Source organism: Cryptomeria japonica, chromosome 11 (assembly GCF_030272615.1).
Source record: "Cryptomeria japonica chromosome 11, Sugi_1.0, whole genome shotgun sequence".
Classification (NCBI taxonomy): domain Eukaryota; kingdom Viridiplantae; phylum Streptophyta; class Pinopsida; order Cupressales; family Cupressaceae; genus Cryptomeria; species Cryptomeria japonica.
The window spans coordinates 246,091,259-246,115,144 of NC_081415.1; positions in this window are offsets into that span (position 1 = coordinate 246,091,259).

Below are 23,886 nucleotides of genomic sequence, written 5' to 3' on the forward strand. Positions count from 1 at the left end.
AGTTGTTTTTGGTTTGAATTTATCTGACAATTGATTCACCCCCCCTCTTAGTTGTCTTCGGGACCTAACAAGAAGCATACTTTACTGTTGAATCATTGATATTATTCACCATCATTACTCTGCCATCCCATTTAGAACATGTTAAATTTTCTACATCATTATTAGGAATGGATCTGAGTACAGGAACCTCACTGGTGGCACAAAATCTAGTGACTGCATGAATAGCTTCCTTAAAAATTTTATGTGGTTTGTTGAGCCACATGAACTAGTCATGAATTTTGCTAAGCAAATATCTCACAAGTTCATCATCAAAATCATCAATGATGTTTAGGGCATGGTGAAACCCTTTCTCAGTAACCCTTTTGAACTGTTCCTTCAAAATACCATTCTTATAACACAATGCTATATACTAATAAAAAATAGCAGCCATACCAAGATCCTCTAGTTTACAATGATATAAAGATATAACATATTCAACATGTAAGACACCATAAGGAACTCCGGATAGGGCTCTAACAGGATCGGTTTCCTTAGACTTAAACAGGTTCCTCTTAATTTTAGGATGGGATCTATTGGTAACATCTACTAGATGTGGGGTGTCCATCTTCAAGGATTCAAACTTCAGAAATAGAAAATGGGATATGTATGATAAATACCTTTCAACGCTTCCACACTAGGGTTACAAACACCGATAATGTTCACTCACTGATTGCCGATCGCAAATCACACCTAATCACCTACGAGTCTGTTCAAATGCTACATACACAAGCTCTACTCTTCTTTATTCGCTCTTCATGTGCTCACAATTATGTAATGTGACAAATAACATTCAAAAAGTTCCTTTTGTTTTCCCATTATCTACTGCATTAAATGCTATTATTGATAAAACCCTAAAACATTACTTAACACACTAATACATACTACCAATTGCCAAAGATACATCATTTCTACTGGTTATGATCCAAAAACATCAAAATGTGTTAAAATATATAGATCAAACTTACCGTACTTCATCCAGGGGTTCTTCGAAAGATCTGACAATAAGCACTCCCCAAGTTGTATAAACAACCCAATTTATCGATGAAGGGTTCTCCACACTATGTGAAGAGTTTGAATCCTCAGATGATTTATCATCACTCTTCTTCTTCTAGATTCTATTCATCTCAGCTTTGGTTTCCTCAACATCAACTTTATTCTTCCTTTTCTGGTCAGTAGATTGATTTACTAGTTGATTCTTCTTTACTCTACAAAACTTAGCAATGTGTCCCAGTTGGTGACAATGATAATAAGCCATACCAGATGTTCTCCAAGGTCCTACATTTCCTCTACTTGTCATTCTTCTACATTTCATAGCCACATGTCCATAGTTATGACAGATTATGCAAATCACATTCATCCTCTTTTCCATCTCATAGGGGATAGATAACCTTTATATGTATTAGGTCCATACCTACATTCAATAGATCTATGCCCATACATGTTGCATTATTATCTCATAGGGGTTGGATTATTAGCTCCATACCTGCATTCAATAGATCTATGGCCATACATGTTGCATGTGTAGCAATATCTAATAAAGTTTCTAGGTACATAACCTTTATATGTATTAGGTCAATAACCATTATCAACATTATATCTGTTTCTACAAACATTAGTAGTATGTCCTAGTTTATGACAATTGAAACATACATGTATTAGATAGTTCAAATAATCGGAAGACAACTGAGAGGGAGGGGTGAAACAATTGTCACTAGATTACCGAAACCTTAAGCAATTAAAACTTTAATACTGAAACCCAAAATATCAACACCAGAATGCATAAACCAATTACTAAAATAGCAAATAAACCAATTAAGCATGAACAACAATTAAAGGAATAAATACCATCCACATGACACCAAGATTTATACGTGGAAAACCCGATAAAGGGAAAAACCATGGTGGGAAGCCTACCCATAGTCAGATAATACTTCTGTAGTAAGTATGTGATTACAATTGAGGGGCCTACACTTGTAGGAAGGCCAACAACCTAGAGTAAACTACTCATCACAAAAGGAGTCTCACTGACTACATAGAAATCTAGAATACAATTCGGAGGAAAAAATGAATTGCAAAGATAGCATCTCCTATTCTTGAGTACAATTCCAGTTAAGCTCAATATCGGAGGACTAAATCCTCTTACATAAACCCAACTCGATCACCAATGATCGTTCAAATCCTCTGCCTGAATGATTATTACATTATTCACACATATACATCCTCACATATGATCTACAATGAGATCTTACATCATTTATATAAAAACCCTCGACCACAAAGAATAAGGTCGGCCACCAAACAATAAAACAATTACATAATTACAAAACATGTCGGCCTGAGATGAAACAAATAATATCCAACCCATAAGACATCCCAGAGACACATCGAGGAGTCCAATCCACATGTTACATTAAGCCTATCCATAACCTAGATAATATCGGGACCCAATTTAGGTTCACACACGCTAAAGCAATGATCCCAATCAACTAAGTCTCAAACACGATCACCATCAGCATCTTGAATCTCTACTAGAAAACCAAATGACTGAACATGAATCTAAGTAGCATTAATAAGCCAATTCCATAACCCAAACATACCAGAGCATACCAGATCATCATGATCTAAACTAATAAGAAACCAAACAACTTACTGGGATGAGAAGGATACCGGTAAAGTGATCAAAACAACTAGTGTTTGTTGGTATTTTGGTATGGTTTTGTCATTGATGTCAACACCTGCTAAATACACCTACTTTGGAGATCCAACAACGTTCACCGGCAATCAGTAAACTATTCGAACAATCACTAGTATATGGTTAACCAACAGGATATAATGTTAAACCGGCAGGATATAATGTTCACCGGTACCTACAATGACATGGAAGACACTTGGTAATGTCGAAGGCATCATGTGGACACTTTTCCTTGAAGTAATATCATTGGTATATTGTTATTTGCATATTTGCTTTTACCGACAAATAGGTCTAGGTTATCTAGGGTTACACCGGCAGGTTTATCTTTTCCAGATCAGCATGGCACACTATGGAGATGATTTATTATTGTTGTAAATGCATTAAGCCGACATGTTCAATCAGTTATTGCATCGGATATTGTATTATTTGTAAAATATTTCTATTGTAATATCTTGTAGAGTCGACCTACTAAAATTGGTCTTAGGGTATGGTATAAATGTAAGATCTTATTTGTAAGATCATGTGTGGAACACAAAAAAGATTTAAGAAAGGGTATATGCAAGATCAAGTAGAGATAAACACTAAGACATCATTTGAAGGTGAAGTTAGGTTTTTGTAGAAGCATATCAGCATTACATCGGTACTAAATTCAGCATATGAAGATGCTATTTTGTGCAGTACATTCTCATTGGATTTACCCCTCCAACTGTAGTCAGTGTGACTCCCATTTGTGTTTGAGCAGTGAGCTCTAGGCTGTTGGCCTTTCTACATGTGTAGACCCCTCTTGTACACTTACTACCTGCAGTAGTATCATTTGATTGTGGGTAAGGTTTCCCACCATGGTTTTTTCCCTTACAGGGTTTCCACATACAAACATTTGTGTCATGTGTTGTGGATGACTTTATGTTTATGTTTCATGCATTAATTCTCACAGGTATAGCAATTTTCTGTTAACACTATCTACCGGCATACCTAATTGTCTTACCGATATTAAGCAATAAGTTGGTTAACAAGATTTTGGTTTGAATTTATTAGACAACTGATTCACGCCCCTCCCCCCCTCTCAGTTGTCCCCGGGACCTACAATTGGTATCAGAGCATAGTCCTCTTTTTGTGGAAGTTTAACAAACTTGAGGAGATCCAATGTCTACTAATTATTTTAGAAAGGATAGTCCTAAACTTGATGGAACCAACTATGGAATATGGAAAATCAGAATGGAGACACATCTGAATTGCATTGGTAAAGACATCTGGGAAGTTACTAAGAATGGTTATACTACTGCTATAGCTAGCCAGCCTGCTCCTGTTACTTTAGCTAAAGATGAAGAAAATGATTGCAAAGCAAGAGAAGCACTTTTGAGCACATTATCAGATCAACAAATCATGGGATTATCAGATAGATCTACTGCAAAAGCTATTTGGGATCATTTGGAAACACTAAATGAAGGGGATTCCATAGTCAAAATTGTAAAACTTGAAAGCTTCCGAGTCAGGTATGAACATCTGAAAATGGAAGAAGATGAAAGAATTTATGCTTTTATGGAAAGAGTAAATGAAATTTTTTTAGGTATCAAATGTTGTGGAGGAACCTTGAGTGAAGATAAGATTGTTTCAAAGATCTTAAGAGGTTTTCCACTGGCATATAAAATGAAGGTTACTACTATTAATGAGTTGAAAACAATGCCCAATACATCAGTAACTAGGGATACATTGATTAGAAAACTTTCAGCCTTTGAAATTAAGGAATTTGGTCCTGTTGCTGTAAAAACTGATTTGGCCTTCAAAGCATCAACATCACCCGCTCCATCTTTTGACAAATTAGACTAGAGAGCCTTTTATGCAAGAGAACTTGAAGAAACCAGGAAGGAGAATGAAGAACTTGAAGCACTATTTGCAAGAAAAATGCCAAAAGGTCCAATTGGAAGTAAGTATGAAGGTAAAGCACCCTTTAAATGTTTCAACTGCAATAAGATTGGTCATATGGCTTCAAGATGCCCTGATAGACATGCTAGACTAAGAGAAGAAGCTAGAAGGACATATAAACCTAATCCTGAATATCAGAGATATAGATTTAAGAAAAACAAAGATAAATCTTATTACATTGCTGATGAAGGTGTGACTGATGATTCTGATGAGGATCCAGAAGAGAATAAGATGGGTCTTTGTTGCTATAACAGAAGATCAACCGGTACCTATCGCTCCACTGGTAGAACAAGCCTTAGCAGCTAAAGTTGAATCAAAGGATGAATGGATTATTGATTCAGGATGCTCACATCACATGACTGGAGACAAAGGCAAATTCTTGAGCTTTCAAGAATACAATGGAGGTTTAGTAAGATTTGGAGATGACAAAGCTTGTTCAATCAAAGGTAAGGGTTCAATATCTCTTGATGGTAAACATAACACTGACAACGTTTACTATGTTGAAGGATTAAAACATAATCTTTTAAGTGTTGGTCAATTAATTGAGAAAGGTTTTCAGTTACAATTTAAAAATGGAAAATGCAAAATCATGAATAGAACTGGTTTGGAAATTGCAACCGGTAATCAGACTAGAGGTAATATCTTTCATTTGAATAATAGTGAAAAGACATGCTTAATTGCACATATAGATGAAAGTTGGCTATGGCATAAAAGACTATGTCATGTAAATTTTGATTGCATGGTAAAAATCAGTACTTCTAAGGCAGTTAGAGATCTACCTAAAATTGTGAAACCTCAGAATACAATTTGCAAGGAATGTCAATTTGGAAAACAGGTTAGAACTAGTTTCAAAAGTATTCTAGAAAAATCCGATAATGCTCTTGATTTAATTCACACTGATTTATGTGGTCCAGCTAGAACTAAAAGTTTGCAAGGTGATAGATATTTTATGCTAATTATTGATGATTATTCTAGAATGTGTTGGGTTACTTTTCTCAGAGAAAAATCAGAAGCACTTGGGAAGTTCAAACTATTCAAAGCAATGGTTGAAAATGAAACCGGTAAGAAAATTAAATGCTTAAGATCAGATCAAGGAGGAGAATTCACATCTAGAGATTTTAATACATTTTGTGAAGTTAATGGAATCAAAAGACAGTTATCAGCACCTCAGACACCTCAACAAAATGGAGTTGTTGAAAGGAAAAATAGAACTATTTTGGATGTAGCAAGAAGTATGTTATCGGAAGCAAATCTACCACATGTGTATTGGAGAGAGGCAGTAAGCACTACTGTCTATACATTCAACAAAGTTCACATCAAAGGTGAAACCGGTAAGACCCCTTATGAACTATGGTTTGGTAATACTCCTACTCTTAAGTATTTCAGAATTTTTGGAAGTAAATGTTATATTAGAAGAGATGAGTATATTGGCAAGTTTGATCCTAGAAGTGATGAAGGAATATTTCTTGGTTATTCATCTAAGTGTAAAGCTTATATATGCTTTAATAAAAGATTACAGAAAATTGTTGAGAGTACAAATGTAAAGATTGATGAACAATTTAGAGGAACTTCAAAGTATATAGACTCTGAACCGGTAACAAAAATTATGACAAATGAACCAACAGTAAATCCACCAGTATAGAATGATGATCTAGTTACTCCAGTATCATCAGAGGATACCATAGTAATTGAAGAACAACAACAGACTAAGACACCCTGGTATGTAAGACTGAATCATTCTGAAGATCAGATAATTGGAAGCAAATTTAAAGGAGTCATGACAAGAGGAAGATTGGCAAATGAAGAGGTATGTCTTATTTCTCAAATTGAACCATTATATATCAATGAGGCATGTGAAGATAAATTTTGGATCAAAGCTATGGAAGAAGAATTAGGACAGATTGAGAAAAATAATACTTGGACATTAGTTCCCCGGCCTGAAAATAAAAATGTAATTGGAACCAAATGGGTATTTAGAAACAAACTCAATGAAGATGGTAAGGTTGTCAGGAATAAAGCAAGACTAGTATGTAAGGGATATTCTCAGAAAGAAGGAGTTGATTACAATGAAACCTTTGCACTGGTAGCCAGAATTGAGGCAGTTAGATTATTCTTGGCCTTTGCAGCTCACAAGGATTATAAAGTTTATCAAATGGATATTAAATGTGCATTTTTGAATGGAGATCTTGAAGAGGAAGTCTACATTGAACAACCTGATGGATTTTCTTTGATAGATAACAATAATATGGTTTGCAGATTAAGAAAAGCTCTGTATGGACTAAAACAAGCTCCAAGAGCCTGGTATGCAAGATTGGATAAGTATCTTTTAAAAATTGGTTTTACTAAAGGAAATGCAGATAGCAATTTATATTACAAAGTAACTAATGATGACATTTTGATTATGGAAGTATTTGTTGATGATATAATCTTTGGAGGAGAAGATGGATTATGCAAAGAATTTTCTCTTAAAATGCAACATGAATTTGAAATGTCTATGATTGGAGAAATAAAATTCTTTTTAGGATTACAGATTTTACAGACTGATAAAGGCATATTTTTGAGTCAATCTAAGTACTTGAAAGAACTACTCAAGAAATTTGGGATGGAGAACTATAAACCGGTAAGCACACCTATGACTACAAATGACAAATTATCTCAAAGGGATGAATCCACACCTGTTAATCCAACTAGATACAAATCTATGATAGGAGGTTTACTGTATTTGACACAAACCAGACCTGATATTATGATTGCAGTATGTATAGTTTCTAGATTTCAGAGTAATCCCAAAGAAAATCATGAATCAGCAGTAAAAAGGATTTTTCGGTACTTACAAGGCACTACAAATCTTGGATTATGGTACCCTAAAGATAAAATTTTTGATCTATATGCATACACAGATGCAAATTGGGCAGAAGATGTGGATGATAGAAAAAGCACCACTGGAGGAGAATTCTTTCTTGGAAAAAGATTAGTTTCTTGGTTAAGTAAGAAACAGAGTTGTACATCTTTATCAATAGTAGAATCATAATATGTTGCAGCAGCAACAAACTGTACACAAGTACTTTGGCTTAAGCAAATGTTGAAAGACATAAAGGTAAAATGCAAGAAACCTATTACTATATATTGTGATAACACTGCAACAATTGATACATCTAAAAATCCAGTATTACATTCTAAAACAAAACATGTTTCTATCAAACTGAATTTTCTAAGGGAAAAAGTTGAAGAAAAGGAAATAAAACTAGTTTATGTGAATACTAAAGAACAATTTGCAGACATTTTTACAAAACCTTTGCCTAAGGAAACTTTTGAGTATCTCAGAGATCAGCTCAGAGTCTTACCTCCATCGGTAGAGACTTAGACAGTTGATGATTGTCATCAATCGACAGAATTAAATGGACAAATCTTTTATTCTGGTATTTGATGAGGAAGCTACTTCTCAGGGGGAGTAGTTGGTATATTGAATTGGTTGGTATTTTGTATGAACTTGAGCTTTTGTAACTTTGGCATTTGATGTCAAAGGGAGAGAGATATATGGAAAAACATTGGGGAGAGATATATGGAACATTGGGGAGAGATATATGGAAAAATGCATTATCTTTTTATAAACACATAGTACTCCCTGGGGTAGAATTGGTTTTTGTACTTGGCATTTCTATTTTGGCACTTTGATGGTTTTTCCATCTTGTGTTGCCATCAATGCCAAAGGGGGAGATTGTTGGTATTTTGGTATAGTTTTGTCATTGATGTCAACACCTACTAAATACACCTACTTTGGAGATCCAACAACGTTCACCGGCAATCAGTAAATTATTCGAACAATCACCGGTATATGGTTAACCGACAGGATATAATGTTAAACCTGCAGGATATAATGTTCACCGGTACCTACAATGACATGGAAGACACTTGGTAATGTCGAAGGCATCATGTGGACACTTTTCCTTGAAGTAATATCATTGGTATATTATTATTTACATATTTGCTTTTACCGACAAATAGGTCCAGGTTATCTAGGGTTACACCGGCAGGTTTATCTTTTCCAGATCAGTGTGGCACGCTATGGAGATGATTTATTATTGTTGTAAATGCATTAAGCCAACATGTTCAATTGGTTATTGCATTGGATATTGTATTATTTGTAAAATATTTCTATTGTAATATCTTGTAGAGCCAACCTACTAAAATTGGTCTTAGGGTATGGTATAAATGTAAGATCTTATTTGTAAGATCATGTGTGGAATGCGAAAAAGATTTAAGAAAGGGTATATGCGAGATCAAGCAGAGATAAACACGAAGACATCATTTGAAGGTGAAGTTAGGTTTTTGTAGAAGCATATCAACATTACACTGGTATTGAATCCAACATATGAAGATGCTATTTTGTGCAGTACATTCTCATTGGATTTAATCATCCAACTGTAGTCAGTGTGACTCCCATTTGTGTTTGAGCAGTGAGCTCTAGGCTGTTGGCCTTTCTGCATGTGTAGACCCCTCTTGTACACTTACTATCTGCAGTAGTATCATCTAATTGTGGGTAAGGTTTCCCACCGTGGTTTTTCCCCTTACAGGGTTTCCACGTACAAACATTTGTGTCATGTGTTGTGGATGACTTTATGTTTATGTTTCATGCATTAATTCTTACCGATATAGCAAATTTCTGTTAACACTGTCTACCGGCATACTTAACTGTCTTACCGATATTAAGCAATAAGTTGGTTAACAAGATTTTGGTTTGAATTTATTAGACAACTGATTCAACCCCCCCCCCCTCTCAGTTGTCCCTGGGACCTACAATGTTGACATCAATGACTAGACATCAATGCAACACATAATCAATTCCTCCAAATGGACAACAACAGGTTTATAAGGTTTCTTACTGGTGGATTTGTAAATCTTAGGTGCATATTTAACTTCTTCCATGTTGTTCTTAGTACCAAAAGACTCACCTTTCTCAAATGTTGTATAACCCAATCCAATTGTGTCACCTTTCATCCTTTGTGATTGAATATGTTCATCAAGAGTGGTAGAACTTTTGTGAAACTTAGCAAGTTTAACAAGCTCTTTAGTAAGATCTTCATTCTGCTTCATAAGAGTCTCTCTAAGAGACATTTCCATATCAAGTTTTGCCTTTAGTTCTTCTTTTTTCTTCTTTTTCCTTATGCCAATGAGCATACAGGATACCGAATTCCCAATTCAACTTAAATATCTCATGTTCTTTCTCTTTGATTTTGTCCTCTGCTGTCCTCCTTGCTTCAAGTTCTGGACTCATTCTGATGGTTAGGGCTTCTAGCTCTCTCCTCAAGTTATCCTTCTCATCATTCGATTTCTCCACTTCATCAATCAATTCATCTATATTTGTTTCATCAGAAGAGATGCTTTCAGAAACCTCCAACACTTGTTCAGTTAGCTCTTTCCTCTTAGCAAGTGAAGCTTTATACTTACCTCTTAATATTTCTAGGGTTTCCTTAGTTTCTGCATGTCTATTAGACATCTCTCTATATCTCATTCATTCCCCCATATTTTCCTCAGGGATCCTTCCCTAGCAATTAAGCCTCAAGAAAGTTAGGCTCTGATACCAATTGATAAACTTATAAGGCATTGAGAGGGGGGGGTGAATCAGTGCAAGCAAAAAAATATGAATCTGATCACTAACTTAAACAACTTAAAATTATCAAGCATAAGAGGAATATCACCACATAAGCTAATACCCAATAAAATAAACTCCACATAACACAAGAGATTTATACGTGGAAACCCAAAAGGGAAAAACCATGGTGGGAGTTAATACCCACAAGATTCACTATCTACATAATAGAAATCTTGACTGGTTAAGGTCTTACAAATATACTTGGTTAGGAGCAGACCCGGTTAAGGGATTTGCTAAGATGAGCCCTATTAGGATCAACCTTACAAGAGGATTTAAACTTAGATGTTGAGCTACCCTATTAAAGGATTTACAAATTAAGGCCTGTTAGGACCTGCCCGGTTAGGGGATTTTACTGCTGCAAACTGTTAGGAAAACAACCGTCAAATGATCTTCATGTAACATGTCTGTATCTAATCAGATCCTCTTTGGATCCTCAAAAATTCAATAATACATCAATACAGAGCTTTACTAATCACTGCACAACCAAATTTGCATCCTTCGCAAATGATCTCACACTCTTACATACACACATAGACTTGATACCTCATCACACTTTTTATAAACATCTCTTAGTCGGCTACAACCTTGGAATAATTTTCTAGTTTCAATGAATCTAGACATTCTTACATTACATGCCTTACTTATGTTGGCCACCAACATAACAAACCAAAAATAAAACAAAAATTGTATTGGTTTACCGATCTAAGTGACTTTATTACTACCAGTTAAGTGTTTATCAGAATGCTTGCTCTGTACATCAAATCTCATTTGTTCGATTGAATCTGCCAATGCGGTCATGAACATAGCTCCAAATACCTGTCTCTATCATTTTTTAAAAACCTTATCATCCGACTCTTCATGAATCACCTGTACCAGTTTCCAGAATGCAACTTTGTCTTTGTTTACCGGTTGAAGTCCTATTTGCCGGTTCTCTATTAAACTGTCTTTTGTACTAGTTATACCTTACCGGTTGGCTTCCAAGACTTAGATGAATATAAAAAAATTGTTTCCATCAATGACAATACAAGACTTAGTCATCAAACATGAATCTCAATCTTTTCATCACATTCACCAATCAATCATTTATTGGTTGAATATCACCAACAGTCTTTACTGGTTTAGTCAAATGCCAACACCTTAAACCTTGTCGGTTAAACCCTTTCTACTAGTTCTTTTTCTAACACTCAGTCACTTCATTATTTTTTCTATGAACACTCTGATTGATCAATTCTCATTCAACATAATCACTCCTTCATCATCACCTTAAGTTTTTGATTTGCACATTTATATACATGCTTTCCTGCCAAAATGAAAATTCAAACTTTACGCACCTAGGGTTTTCTTTGCCGACTCAAAGCGTATCAAATCAAATCAGATCTCATTTCTAGATTGACAACCTATAATAAAGCAACCATCACCACCATTTTTTATCCTTCCAATACATGCTCACTATATTTAACAAACTAAATCCTATTCACCGGCCTTGATTTTTGTCGATTAAAATAAATGATCTAGCTATTTCCTTCTTGAGATCAAGAAAATGATTAGATGTCCTGTTTTGATCAAAACACAAAAAATCTCTACCTTTCAATCTTCTTCAAACCATAATCCTCTGCAATCGACCCATGATTTTTGTAATCTTCATTTAATGTTGACCTAATCGGCAACTACCTCACTGACACACAATTCACCTACCACTGCATCTTCGCCACCTGGATTCCACATGTCATCTTTGTCGGCATCCAACTCACTTGATTGTGTTGGTTCAAACTCAGTCACCGAGTAAACATACTATTGGTATACACTAATCGGTTAACTTTCATATCATGCACATTTCTGTTCTGCCAGTTAGGACGTGTTATCCCATACCACACTTGCCAAACCATGAAACATACATGGGGTAAGCCACTGACAAAGTTCATCATTTACCGGTGGCAATCTTCAACCTTGGCATCAACCATTATGCTACATCTTCACTTTGGTGGGAGTCCTTAAACTTGTCTCTTTGCTTGCTTACCGGTTGACTTCAACATACCAACAATATCCAATACTCCTATTTGCAATCAATGCCAATAATCTATTTGCATACCGATAACATGACAACCCATACCAATTGACATCATCAACATGCCAACGATATCCAACTTGCATACTTACATACCAGTTGACATCATAAATATGCCAACGATCTCCAACTTGCATACTTGCATTCTGATTGACATCAATGCCAACAAAGCTATGGTAGCTCAGTGATGAATAAATGAATTAAAAGAGTTGAAGTTCCAATAAATCATGCTACTATTGGCACATGCTAGATTTGGTTAAGTGTTGTCATTGATGTCATCACTATATCCTGGTTGGATACGGTTCTGCTATTTCGGTTGGATCTATCTTGGTTAGACTTGGTGTTTATCTTGGTTTTGGCTATGATTCTGATCTGGTATGATCAGATCCTTGGTTTCAGTTTTGGATTCTTATTCAAGATGGTTATATGCTTTCCATATTCTATTGGTTCATGATTTGGTTCTCCGATAGCTATCGCTTATGTTCCTGGTTAGCTTTACCGATTAGCAATATTTGATGATTTGGTTAGATGATTCTGGCCCGACTTATGGAAATAGTTTCTATCATGTTGAAGGTGCTTCTTGATCATTCTCTAATTATTTAGTGTCTTTATATTGGCTGGTGTGTTGTTATGATGGTCCTATTTAGATTCGGTTAGACTTTCTGTGTTATTGCATTGAGGGTTTTTACCTGGTTGGTGAAATGTGCTGGATATAGATCTTATTAGAATTTCTGATGGATGTAATTGTTTGAGAATTTAAATTAGGTCCATGTTATGTAATGTAAATTATAATAATGGTCTGGCGATATCATGTGATGTAATTTTTGAAATTATGGGTTTAGGGTTTTGCTGACCTTATCAATAAGGTTGATGATCTGTATTTATAGGCGACTTATTCATGTAATTGGGTATGTTTTGGGATTGATGTTTATGTTTGCATTATTAGAGAAGGTTTATGTGTGAAAAAAGATAAATCATTTAGTGAAATGTTGTGAAAGGATTTGGTGTTGTAGGGTAGACATATGTGTTTAACTGAAATTGTATCAAGCATTAGTAGATGCTACTTTCACAGTTCATTCTTTCCGGATTGTAGTCCAATGTTTTGTAAGTCAGTGAGATTTCTCTTTTTGTGATGAGCAGTGAGCTCTAGGTTGTTGGCCTAATTGCAAGTACAATCCCCATTGTAATTATTTCACATATTGTTGTAGAAGTATTATCTGATTGTGGGTAGGGTTTCCCACCGTGGTTTTTCCCCTTACCGGGTTTTCCATGTCAAAATATTGATGTCATGTGTACTATGCTTTCATGCTTTATCTTTCATTGTGTTTTGCTCTGGTATAAATCTTATAATTTGCATTAGATGTTGTACTTGTGAGAAAATTGATTCACCCCCTCCCTCTCAGTTTTCTCCTAGTATCAAATCATTCCAATAGCTACAAGGTGACTCACAATTAATTGTGACAATCTTGAAGGGTGAAGTTAAAGGAACATAGTAATTCAGGAGGATGATGGAAGAGAGTAAGATATTTCTAAGGAGTTTCCTTCGATCCAAAGTGATGCATGTGTATAGAGAAAGTAATAAAGTTGCTGATTTGTCAAATGAGGCATTAAGTTATTATGGTTGGAAAAAATTAAACTATAGTTAATGCTCTTGAATGATAAAATAAATATTAATCGATGAAAGAATGTGATTAAATCATATCTTGAATTCAAATATTTAGAACCAATCTTTGATATGAGTTATTGGAATAATTATGCTATGATGGAAAAGATTGTGACTTTATTTCTATTTTGTATTTGCCTCCTAATAATGGATAGGCTTAATGATTTTCTTGAAGGTCAAATCAAAATGATTTCCTTGGACACGTTTAAGGTGACAACTCACTTTACAACTGCCCAAAATGACAAGTTATTTAATGAATTATTTATAAAAATGATTTCAATAGATGGCGGGATGTTTAAAGGACACAATGACAAATATGGTAAGATAATTGTGATTATTATCCATAAACAAGCATTGGAATAAAGGAACACTGAGAGGGGGTGGGGGTGAATCAGTGTTCTACTGGTAATTAGATTTTCAAACTTATTCTCAGACCACCGGAAGCAAATGCAAGAAAGTAAAATGCAGGAACACAAGATAATCCACCACAAAATCATAACACCAAGATTTTTACGTGGAAACCTAAAAAGGGAAAAAACACAGTGGGATTGGAACCCACAATACTCATATACTGTGATCGGAAGTACATAAATATTACATAAGGGGAATGCACTTGCATTAAGGCACACTGCCTAGAATGAAAGATTCAATTACAATATGGAAGCCACACTGACTACAGATCATTTACAATGATAACTACATTGATTGAACTCCAAAATTGTATCAAACAATGCTTGGATGAGTTTTGGTTAAGGGCAAAAATTCGGACTATAATTGCCCTGCAACTCTGCCCTGTTCTGCTTCTTAGTCAGCTACTAGATCAAGAATTCGCACGAGAAACTGCACCAAATAGTTTTCTCAATCACTACTGACTCATATCACACCTCAAAAAGATGTTCTACACCGGTTATAGATATTCACAATCATAAAATGAAATATTCATGAAGTCTACCATCCATATTATGCAATGTAACGTGTACCCGAGTGTCATCTTAGATCAAATTTCTAAAACATATGCGGATCAACCAAATGATGTCAAAATGATTTCTACATGTTGACCCTATCATCCCATGCATGCATTTATCCATCGAAATCACCACAAGGATTCCGGACCAAAAGTGCTTTGCTATCCTGAAATACTAGTGACAGATTAACAGACCACTCCCTCTGCTGGTTACCAAAATCCATAACTACTGGGTAGGATTTTCATGAAGAGTTGCCAACATTGACAACCCTAATCCATTATACATGCATTGGTATCCACTAGATGAGTGTTAATTGCCAACAATCTTCCCCTTTGGCATTGATGGCAACACTCGTTAAAAATGACTAAGTGTTGAGTCAACCTGTATATCGGATCAAAATTTCTAAGGATCCCCCTTAGACCAAAACTCTTGTATCAGCCAAAAACTTGTATCTTTCCTTGTAAATTTTTCACTCTACTCTCCCCCTTTGACAACAATGCCAAAGTTGGAGTTCCGCACAAAAAACTTATATACAAAGGTATGTACCAGATATTTTATACATACTTGAAGATATCTGCAAAAAGGGTCTTCAAAAATTCTGAGTATCCCATCCATTCTTCAAGTTGTCCAAAACTGTAATGAAAGCACTAAAAAAATGCATATTTCACCACATCTTTCAAATATGTCGAAACTGGTTGTGCCATTGTCTTCATGCAATCTACTTTGTTGCTCAACATGGTGTCCATCCGAGGGGAAATAAGGTTCTGGAGTTCATCAATCTGTCTCATTATTCTATCCTTTTATGTATTTAGGCTTAAGATTTGATCAATTAGAGCCATCACTTGACCTTCTATATTACTGGTAAGGGCTATACTGGAGTCAAATGACTAAGATATACCATCAATCTTGCCCTAGCAAACACTCGTTTTCTTTTCTATATCTGATGCGAATTTGGGAAATATGAGGCATGATTTATATATGTTTCCTCCATCACTCAATGCCTCAGAGATTGTCTACAGTCCTTTGTTCAATTTGACCCTGTCATCTTCAATCATCTTCTGGAATGTCTACATACGCACCTCCTTGAATCTATCCAATACTTTCTTAGTGGTTGCCTTTTCCAATGACTCAAAATTGGTACTGATATTGTTGATAAACTGTAACAGCTTCTCAGAGGGGTTAGAATTTGGATCTAATTATAGTTCTAGTACCACCTTTTGCAAAACACTTATAGACATCTCAATCAAATTTTTATCCTCATTCTTTGACTTAACCAAGTCTTGACTAGCCTAAGCCTAAACTGCTACAACAACCATTGACCTTTTATCCAGGGATATCTATCCAATATCAAGAGGTCCATCAAAATTGATTGAGATTTGTGGGAAAGTCATTTTCCCTTTGTCCTTCAGTGTGTCAATTTCCATGATCACGGTACATCATCAATTTTCTGCTTTCCCTTGTCCATCTCTTTTGCCTTATCCCTCATATTGTCCTTCTTTGATTCCTCTTTACCTACATCTTTTTCTTGATCCTGATCTGGCTTAGTATGTGCTTCTTCATTATCCTTTTCTTTTTCTTACACCTTTGCACCAGTGTCACCACTTGGTGCAGTATTATCTTTTTGTGTCTCTTTGGCCTCTTCAACTTTCCCTTCCACCATCTCTGGGTTTTCCTTGTCAACTGAAGTATTTTGACTATCCTCTGCTTCAAGGGTTATATTGGCCTGATCATTTGTATTGGCTTCTGTCTGAATTTCATCCTTTTGATTACCTGGAGTACCTACCTATTCTTTCAAAGGGGAAGTACCTTCCTTCTGTGTGTTAGCATCATATTTAGGGTTGATTGGAAACCGATTGTTCTTTAATAATTTTTCCATATCTCTTTAGTTTCTTTTCTAAATTCCTCAAACCTACCAACCATAAGCCCGTTTACTTTATTTTTGCTTTGAAATTCCTTCTTGTTGGCTTGCTCCATGAGTCTATCAACTTCTTCTTTTGAGATACAAGAACTGACATTGATCAATTCATTTTCTCTCATCTCCTTATCTACTCAGCTTATAGTTAGCATTCTAGCATCAAGAATGTTATATAGATCTTTCAAAATGCAACATTCTAACTCAATTAATGATTTGTTGAAGTTATGCAGATGCAACACAACAACTTCCTCAATTTCCCTCTAATCATTCTCATCAAGATTTTCATAGTGTGCACTAATATTCTTGAGATTACCATTATTAACTATTTCATCAACCAATTCTTTTGCAATCAATGGGGGAATGATAGTATATTTACCCTCCACCTTGCCGTATTCAAGATCTTCATCAAGCTTTATCCTTAGCTTTCTTCCTCTTTTTGGCCTACCAGTTAGAGCAGGTTTTGATTTTGACTTCTTTCTTTGCTGGGCATCACCAAACTGTGGTTTCCTAACTACTATGACAAATTCTCCTTTCTTCTTTTCTTTCTCAACTTCCTCATTTGACTATGTCTCAGATTCAATAGGAGATACAACAACATAAGTTCTTTTTGGTTTTAGCTTCTGCTTCAGTACTCCTTTGCTAGATGAGCTTTGAGTTGTTGATTGAGGAGATGGCTTCACTAGAGCAGGAGTAGAATTAGTCTCCTTAGGCTTTGTCTTGGAGGGAACCGATTTAATCTCCCCTACTTCCATCTGATCAGCCTTCTTCTCCTTGTCTTTCTTGATAGATTCTCTGGTAAAGCTCATTTTTTCAGCCACTACCTTGGCCATTTTTGTTACCTTTCTTTTTCTTTCAGGCTGAGTGAACTTATGCAATTCCATATCTTTTTCTTTGAATGTGCTAAATTTTTCTTCTTGAGGGTCAACCAGTTTTCTCAAAAGGTTTTGAGCATCAACCTCATAGCCCATTGACATTATGCATATTATCCTTGACTCTATTGCCTCCATATGACACTGGTCCTTGTCAACCATGAAAGAGATAGTATCTGCATATTTATCTACTACTTCCTTAGGGATCGTTTCCCTATTCTTCATTCTTCCTTGGGAAGTTTAAAATAAACTCCATAGGGTAGCTATCTGATTCTCTTTATTTCCCAATCTTTGCAGACCTTGTTTGATCTGAGGAGCTACCAGTAAGGCAAATTCCCATTGGACCTTGCCTATCTCGGGGATTTCATTCATAGAGTATAGTGCTAGATAGACAATCAATGAACCAAATTTGAAAACATGCTTCTTATTTGATTTGATTTTCTTCAAATTTCTTAGGAGTTCTTCAAGAAGAACTATGCACAATTCATATTGTATATCCTCTTTCACCATCTAATACACTTTATATATTGTAGTACAAGAGACCGAATTCAACCTACTAGACTGATAAACTATGTACCCAATAATGATTGATGCAAATTTTGACATCATGCTCTAAGATATCATCAATTATCATTGACCTAGTATCATATTGAGCACTAGTTAGTTTATTGACGGTTGTGTTTGTTACCTTCCTCAAATTAGGTTTTCCATTGGTTTGGTGCAAAATGTGACTGCATGAACAAATTGCTTGGTTATCTTATAGGGTCTATCCAACCATATAAATTCATCATGGATACGAATCAAAATATATCTTACCCATTCATCAACATCAAACATCAGAAAATGAACAAATTGTGTGAAACCCTTCTTCGCTAACTTTGCATATTCTAGTTTGGGGTTTCCAACTTCATCCATTATGTGCTCAGTATACAAGGTTAAGATATCCTTACTTCTGATTTCCTCAATTGAGTAGTGAATGTATGCCCTAATATCGCCAACATGTACAACTCCGTATGACACAGATGAAAAAGCACCATTGGGATCATCCTCAATAGATTTAAATGGATGTCTTTTGAATTGTGCCCTTGCTTGATCAAGAATTTATAATACCAAATGTGTATCAACAAATCAAGATGCCATTTCAAGAAATTTAGGGTTCAAAGGATGAACATGATTTGATAAATACCTTTTTCTTTTATCGGATCACCTCAAGCCTTTTGATTGCATTGAAATCTGGTTCATCTCGCTCTACAGCTTCAACTCTTCACTCACAATGTGAGAAATGATTCACATTTTTCCCTTTTTAACTTTACAAACCATAACTTTAAGTTGAAATAAATACAACTGTAAAGTTTAATTGGATGTCCTATTTAGCATAATGCAATCTACTAGATTCCAAGATCGATATGATGAATTCTAGATAATCATCTCCAAACATCTTCAATCAAACTTGATCGATCACAGATCTCTTTACGGGGTTATGCAAGATTTTGCAAGAAGATTCCACCCCCTAAGGCCGAATCCCTTAGTTACCAGGTGAAGATCCCGCACCAAATTCATGTGTAGATCCACTAGCTGTTGCCTTGGATTCATCTATCCTGACCCACATCTTCTCATGCTTGTTCTTGATGTCTTCTACCTTTTCCTTGCCTTTTTCATCAGTTTTGTTGCATGGATGGAAAACAACATTGTTCTTCTGACTACCCATGTTATTGCTTTGATTTCCTCTAGATCTGCATTGATTATCCATATGTCCAAACCTAGTACAAACATGGCATCTGACATTCTTAAGACTTCTACATTCAATTGACTTATGACCATACTTATTGCAATTGTAGCATTGATTGGAGAATGATGAATTATTCTAATTTGCTTTATTTCTACATTGACTTGCCATATGACTAAATTTATTACAAACAAAACATTTACCATTGAACTTGTGAGCATTAGGCTGTCTTAATGGAGGTTTATTGCTATTATGATTATTAGTCTTTGCATTTATCTATCCAGAACCGAAGGATTATCCTTTCTCATATCCAAGTCCTCTTGTGTCCTTTCCATGTCTTTGACTATCCACCATCTCATCAAGCCTTGTTGAGCTAGCATTAAATTTGTCTTTGTACTCATTTACAGTAGCAAGTTCATCTCTTAAGGCAACAATCTCTCTTTCAAGTTCTTGACCATCATTCCTTGATTGCATCAATTCAAGCTTCACTTGATCATTCTCATAGGTATATTTGTAGCATTCATCTGATTTGTCTTTTAATGATTGAGTCAAACTTTTTTCATTCTTCTCCCAGCCTTCAATCTCCTTAGTCAGCTTCATCATAATGGATTGCATCTCATTCTCCAATACAACATTCTCTCTAGCAAGATTTTCACATTCTTTAGTTTTGCTTTGTTCTTCAATGCTTTTCTTTTGATTCTCCTTCAACTTGTTCATCAAGTCTTTCCTCTTTTCTCTTAAAGTGTTGACTTGTTCTTTCAAATTCTTATTAAAGTCTTCAGATGCATTCAAGTTTCTCTTTAAGGAACTTATTTCATTTCTTTCTGTATCAAGATCCTCAAGTGTCACACAAAGTTGTCTCTGCCAACCAGAATCCATTGATTCAATCTCTCAGACCTTTCTCAAGCAATTAGGCTTCTTTGAAGGAACTAAGCTCTGATACCAATTGTTGGAATCAAGGAATACTAAGAGGGGTGGGGGGGGGGGGGTGAATCAATGTTCTATCGGTAATTTGATTTTCAAACTTATTCTCAAACCACCTGAAGAAAATACAAGAAAGTAAAATATAGGATCACAATATAATCCACCACAAAATCATAACACCAATATTTTTACATGGGAACCCAAAGGGAAAAACCACGTTGGGATTGGAACCCACAATATTCATATACTCAGAAGTACATAAATATTACATATGGGGAATGCACTTGCATTAAAGAACACAGCCTAGAACCAAAGGTTCAATTACAATATAGAAGTCACACTAACTACAAATCATTTACAATGATAACTACAATGATTGAGCTCCAAAATAGCATCAAACAATGCTTGGATGAGTTCCGATTAAGTACACAAAATCTGATTGTAATTGCTTTGCAACTTTGCCATGTTCTGCTTCTTAGTCAGCTACCAAATCAAGAATGCACACAAGAAACTGTGCCAAATAGGTTTCTCGATCACTACTCACTCATATCACACCTCAAAAAGATGTTCTACACTGTTCATATATATCCACAATCATAAAATGAAACATTCATCAAGTCGACCATCCATATTATGCAATTTAACATTTACCCAAGTGTTGGATTAGATTAGATCTCTAAAACATATGCAGATCAATAAAATGATGTCAAAATGATTTCTACATGTCAACCCTATCATCCCATGCACAAATCTGTCCATCAAAATCACCGCAAGGATTCCAGACCAAAAGTGCTCTGCTATCCTAAATTACCGGTGATAGATTACTGGATCACTCCCTCTACGGGTTACCAAAATCCATAACTACCGGGTAGGATTTTCATGAAGAGTTGCCATCAATGACAACCCTAATCCATTATACATGCATTGTTATCCACCGAATGAGTGTCAATTACCAACAAAAAGAAGAAGAATTTTGAATTCATCTAAAGGACAGACTCTCACTTTCTTCTAATTTTATAAAAGTATAGTTTTTTTAAAGTATTGAAGAAACATCTAATGTGCAATGATAAAGTTAAAGCTACAAAAGCATATATGGGTGTGATGAATAATGATGAACAACAGATACCCCAATTGGTACTGAGAGGGGGGCCACGAATCAGTACAGATAAAAACTCTCTTAACAACTTATCTAGCTAAAGCAAAACCAACTGGTTATCACCATTACTAAACTTAACCATGGCAATACTGGTTAAACACAGTAAGACACCAGACACCATAAACTGATAGGTCTAAATACTTAAAATATGATCAATTATGCAACATCAACTTCACCCATAAACATATGCATGTGGTATACTAAAAATACCATAACCTATTAACCCTGCATGCATAATCTTTCAACCAAATACTTCATAAACATCACATGAAAAATGCATAACATATAACACACAGATTTTTCACATGGAAACCCAAATGGGAAAAACCACGGTGGGGATGAATACCCACAAGCTTGTTTATAACTCTTTTGAAGCTCGTCCTATTAGGAGCCTAGTTCGGTTAAAGACTTTACAATAAGGTTCCACTAGGAACCGATCCTGTTAGAGATCACCCTGTTAAAGGTTGAAACCCTGTTAAAGGTTACCTCGCTAGAGGATTTAAAGAACTTAATGATCTTGAGTCACTTGGTTACAGGTTGTACAATAAGCCTGTTAAAACTACCCGATAAAGGGATTTTCCATCTGTTGAAATCATTAGAAGACAACAGGAAAAACTATGATATGATAACAACACTACATGCCAAGGTAGATCCTTTTCATATCCTCTACTCTACAATAACACTCTACAGTTTACCTCTTACTGGTCTGGCAAGTATCAAGTATCTCACCACTCAGATACATACACACAACATTTTCCAAGAACTTTTCAATAACAAACATCATCGACCTTATAGACAATAGATAGGTCGGTAACATAAACCCTAAACCCTAAGATTCTTAGGTTTACAACATAGGTGGTCCAATCCTGACCATCCAAACATGTTTCATAGAGCATTAAAATTTCAAATAGATCACAAGACAATCTGCATTGTTCATTCAACACCACACATGGGAATCAGTAACCCATCACGCTCTCTTCTCATACCACTAAGAAGAATGATAATTCCTGAGGTAGACTTCAAATGCGATCAATCTTCTTATGCCTCAATCCTTCACGTGCACAAAGCTAACGTGGCACCTCGATCACATCTCTTAGCTAACTCATCATAGAGTATCATTGGTTCATCGCACAAGCTGGATCACCAAACCGATAACCATAGAGTTGAGACTACCAACCGATAATCACACTTAGTTAAACCCCAACATCGGTTCACTGAATCTCCTCATGCCTCTTCATACTGGCTCACCAACTTCTTCAATCTGCATACTGGTTCACTTACACTTATTGACATCAATGAAAACATACATTATCATCATATCAACATACCGGTTCATCATATGCCAATGATATCCAACAATCTCCCCCTTTGGCATTGATGGCAATACTCAGTGTAGCATTGCAATTGAAAACCTCATAGACCAGTGCATTTGCATTATCAGATATCTTCTCCCCCTTTGACAACAATGCCAAAGTGGAGGCATAAGCTTCCAAAATCTACTATGCAGCTCCCCCTAAGGAGTAGCTTCCATCAACACATCAATCCGAAAAGATTTGACGCTATAGTACTTGATTGATGCAGAGCACACAACCTTAGTTGACTTCATGAAGGGGTAGAACCCCTAATTCATCTCTCAAATAGGTAAATGTAGTCTTTGGTAAGGGCTTAGTGAATATATCTGCTAGATGCTCCTTACTAGAATTTTTTTTTAATATAACCTCCTTATTCTGAACTTTCTCTCTCAAGAAATGATATTTAAGTTCAATGTGCTTAGTTCTAGCATGCAATACCGAATTCTTGGAAATGTTTATTGCACTTGTGTTATCACAAAATATGTTCACCGATTCAGATACAGGTACCTTGAAACCTTCCAATACATGCTGCATCCAAATTGCTTGAGTGCAGTTCATAAATGCTGCCACATATTTTGCTTCAGCTGTAGATTTAGAAGTTCATCTCTGCTGCTTGCTTGTCCATGATACTAATCTTCCACTGAGAAAGAACGCTCCACCAGTTGTGCTCTTTTGGTTGTCCACATTTCCTACCCAATCAACATCGGTATATACTTTGAGATTATAGTCACCATTATATGGATACCACAATCCATAATCAATTGTTCCTTTCAGATATCTAAGAATCCTCTTCACAACTACCAAGTGAGATTCTCTCGGACATTTTTGAAAATGAGCTACTATGCCCACTGCATGAGCAATATTAGGTCTATTGTGCACCACATAGTGCAGTTTACCAATCATTGACCGATACTCTTTTTCATTCGCCAGTGCTGAATCATCTT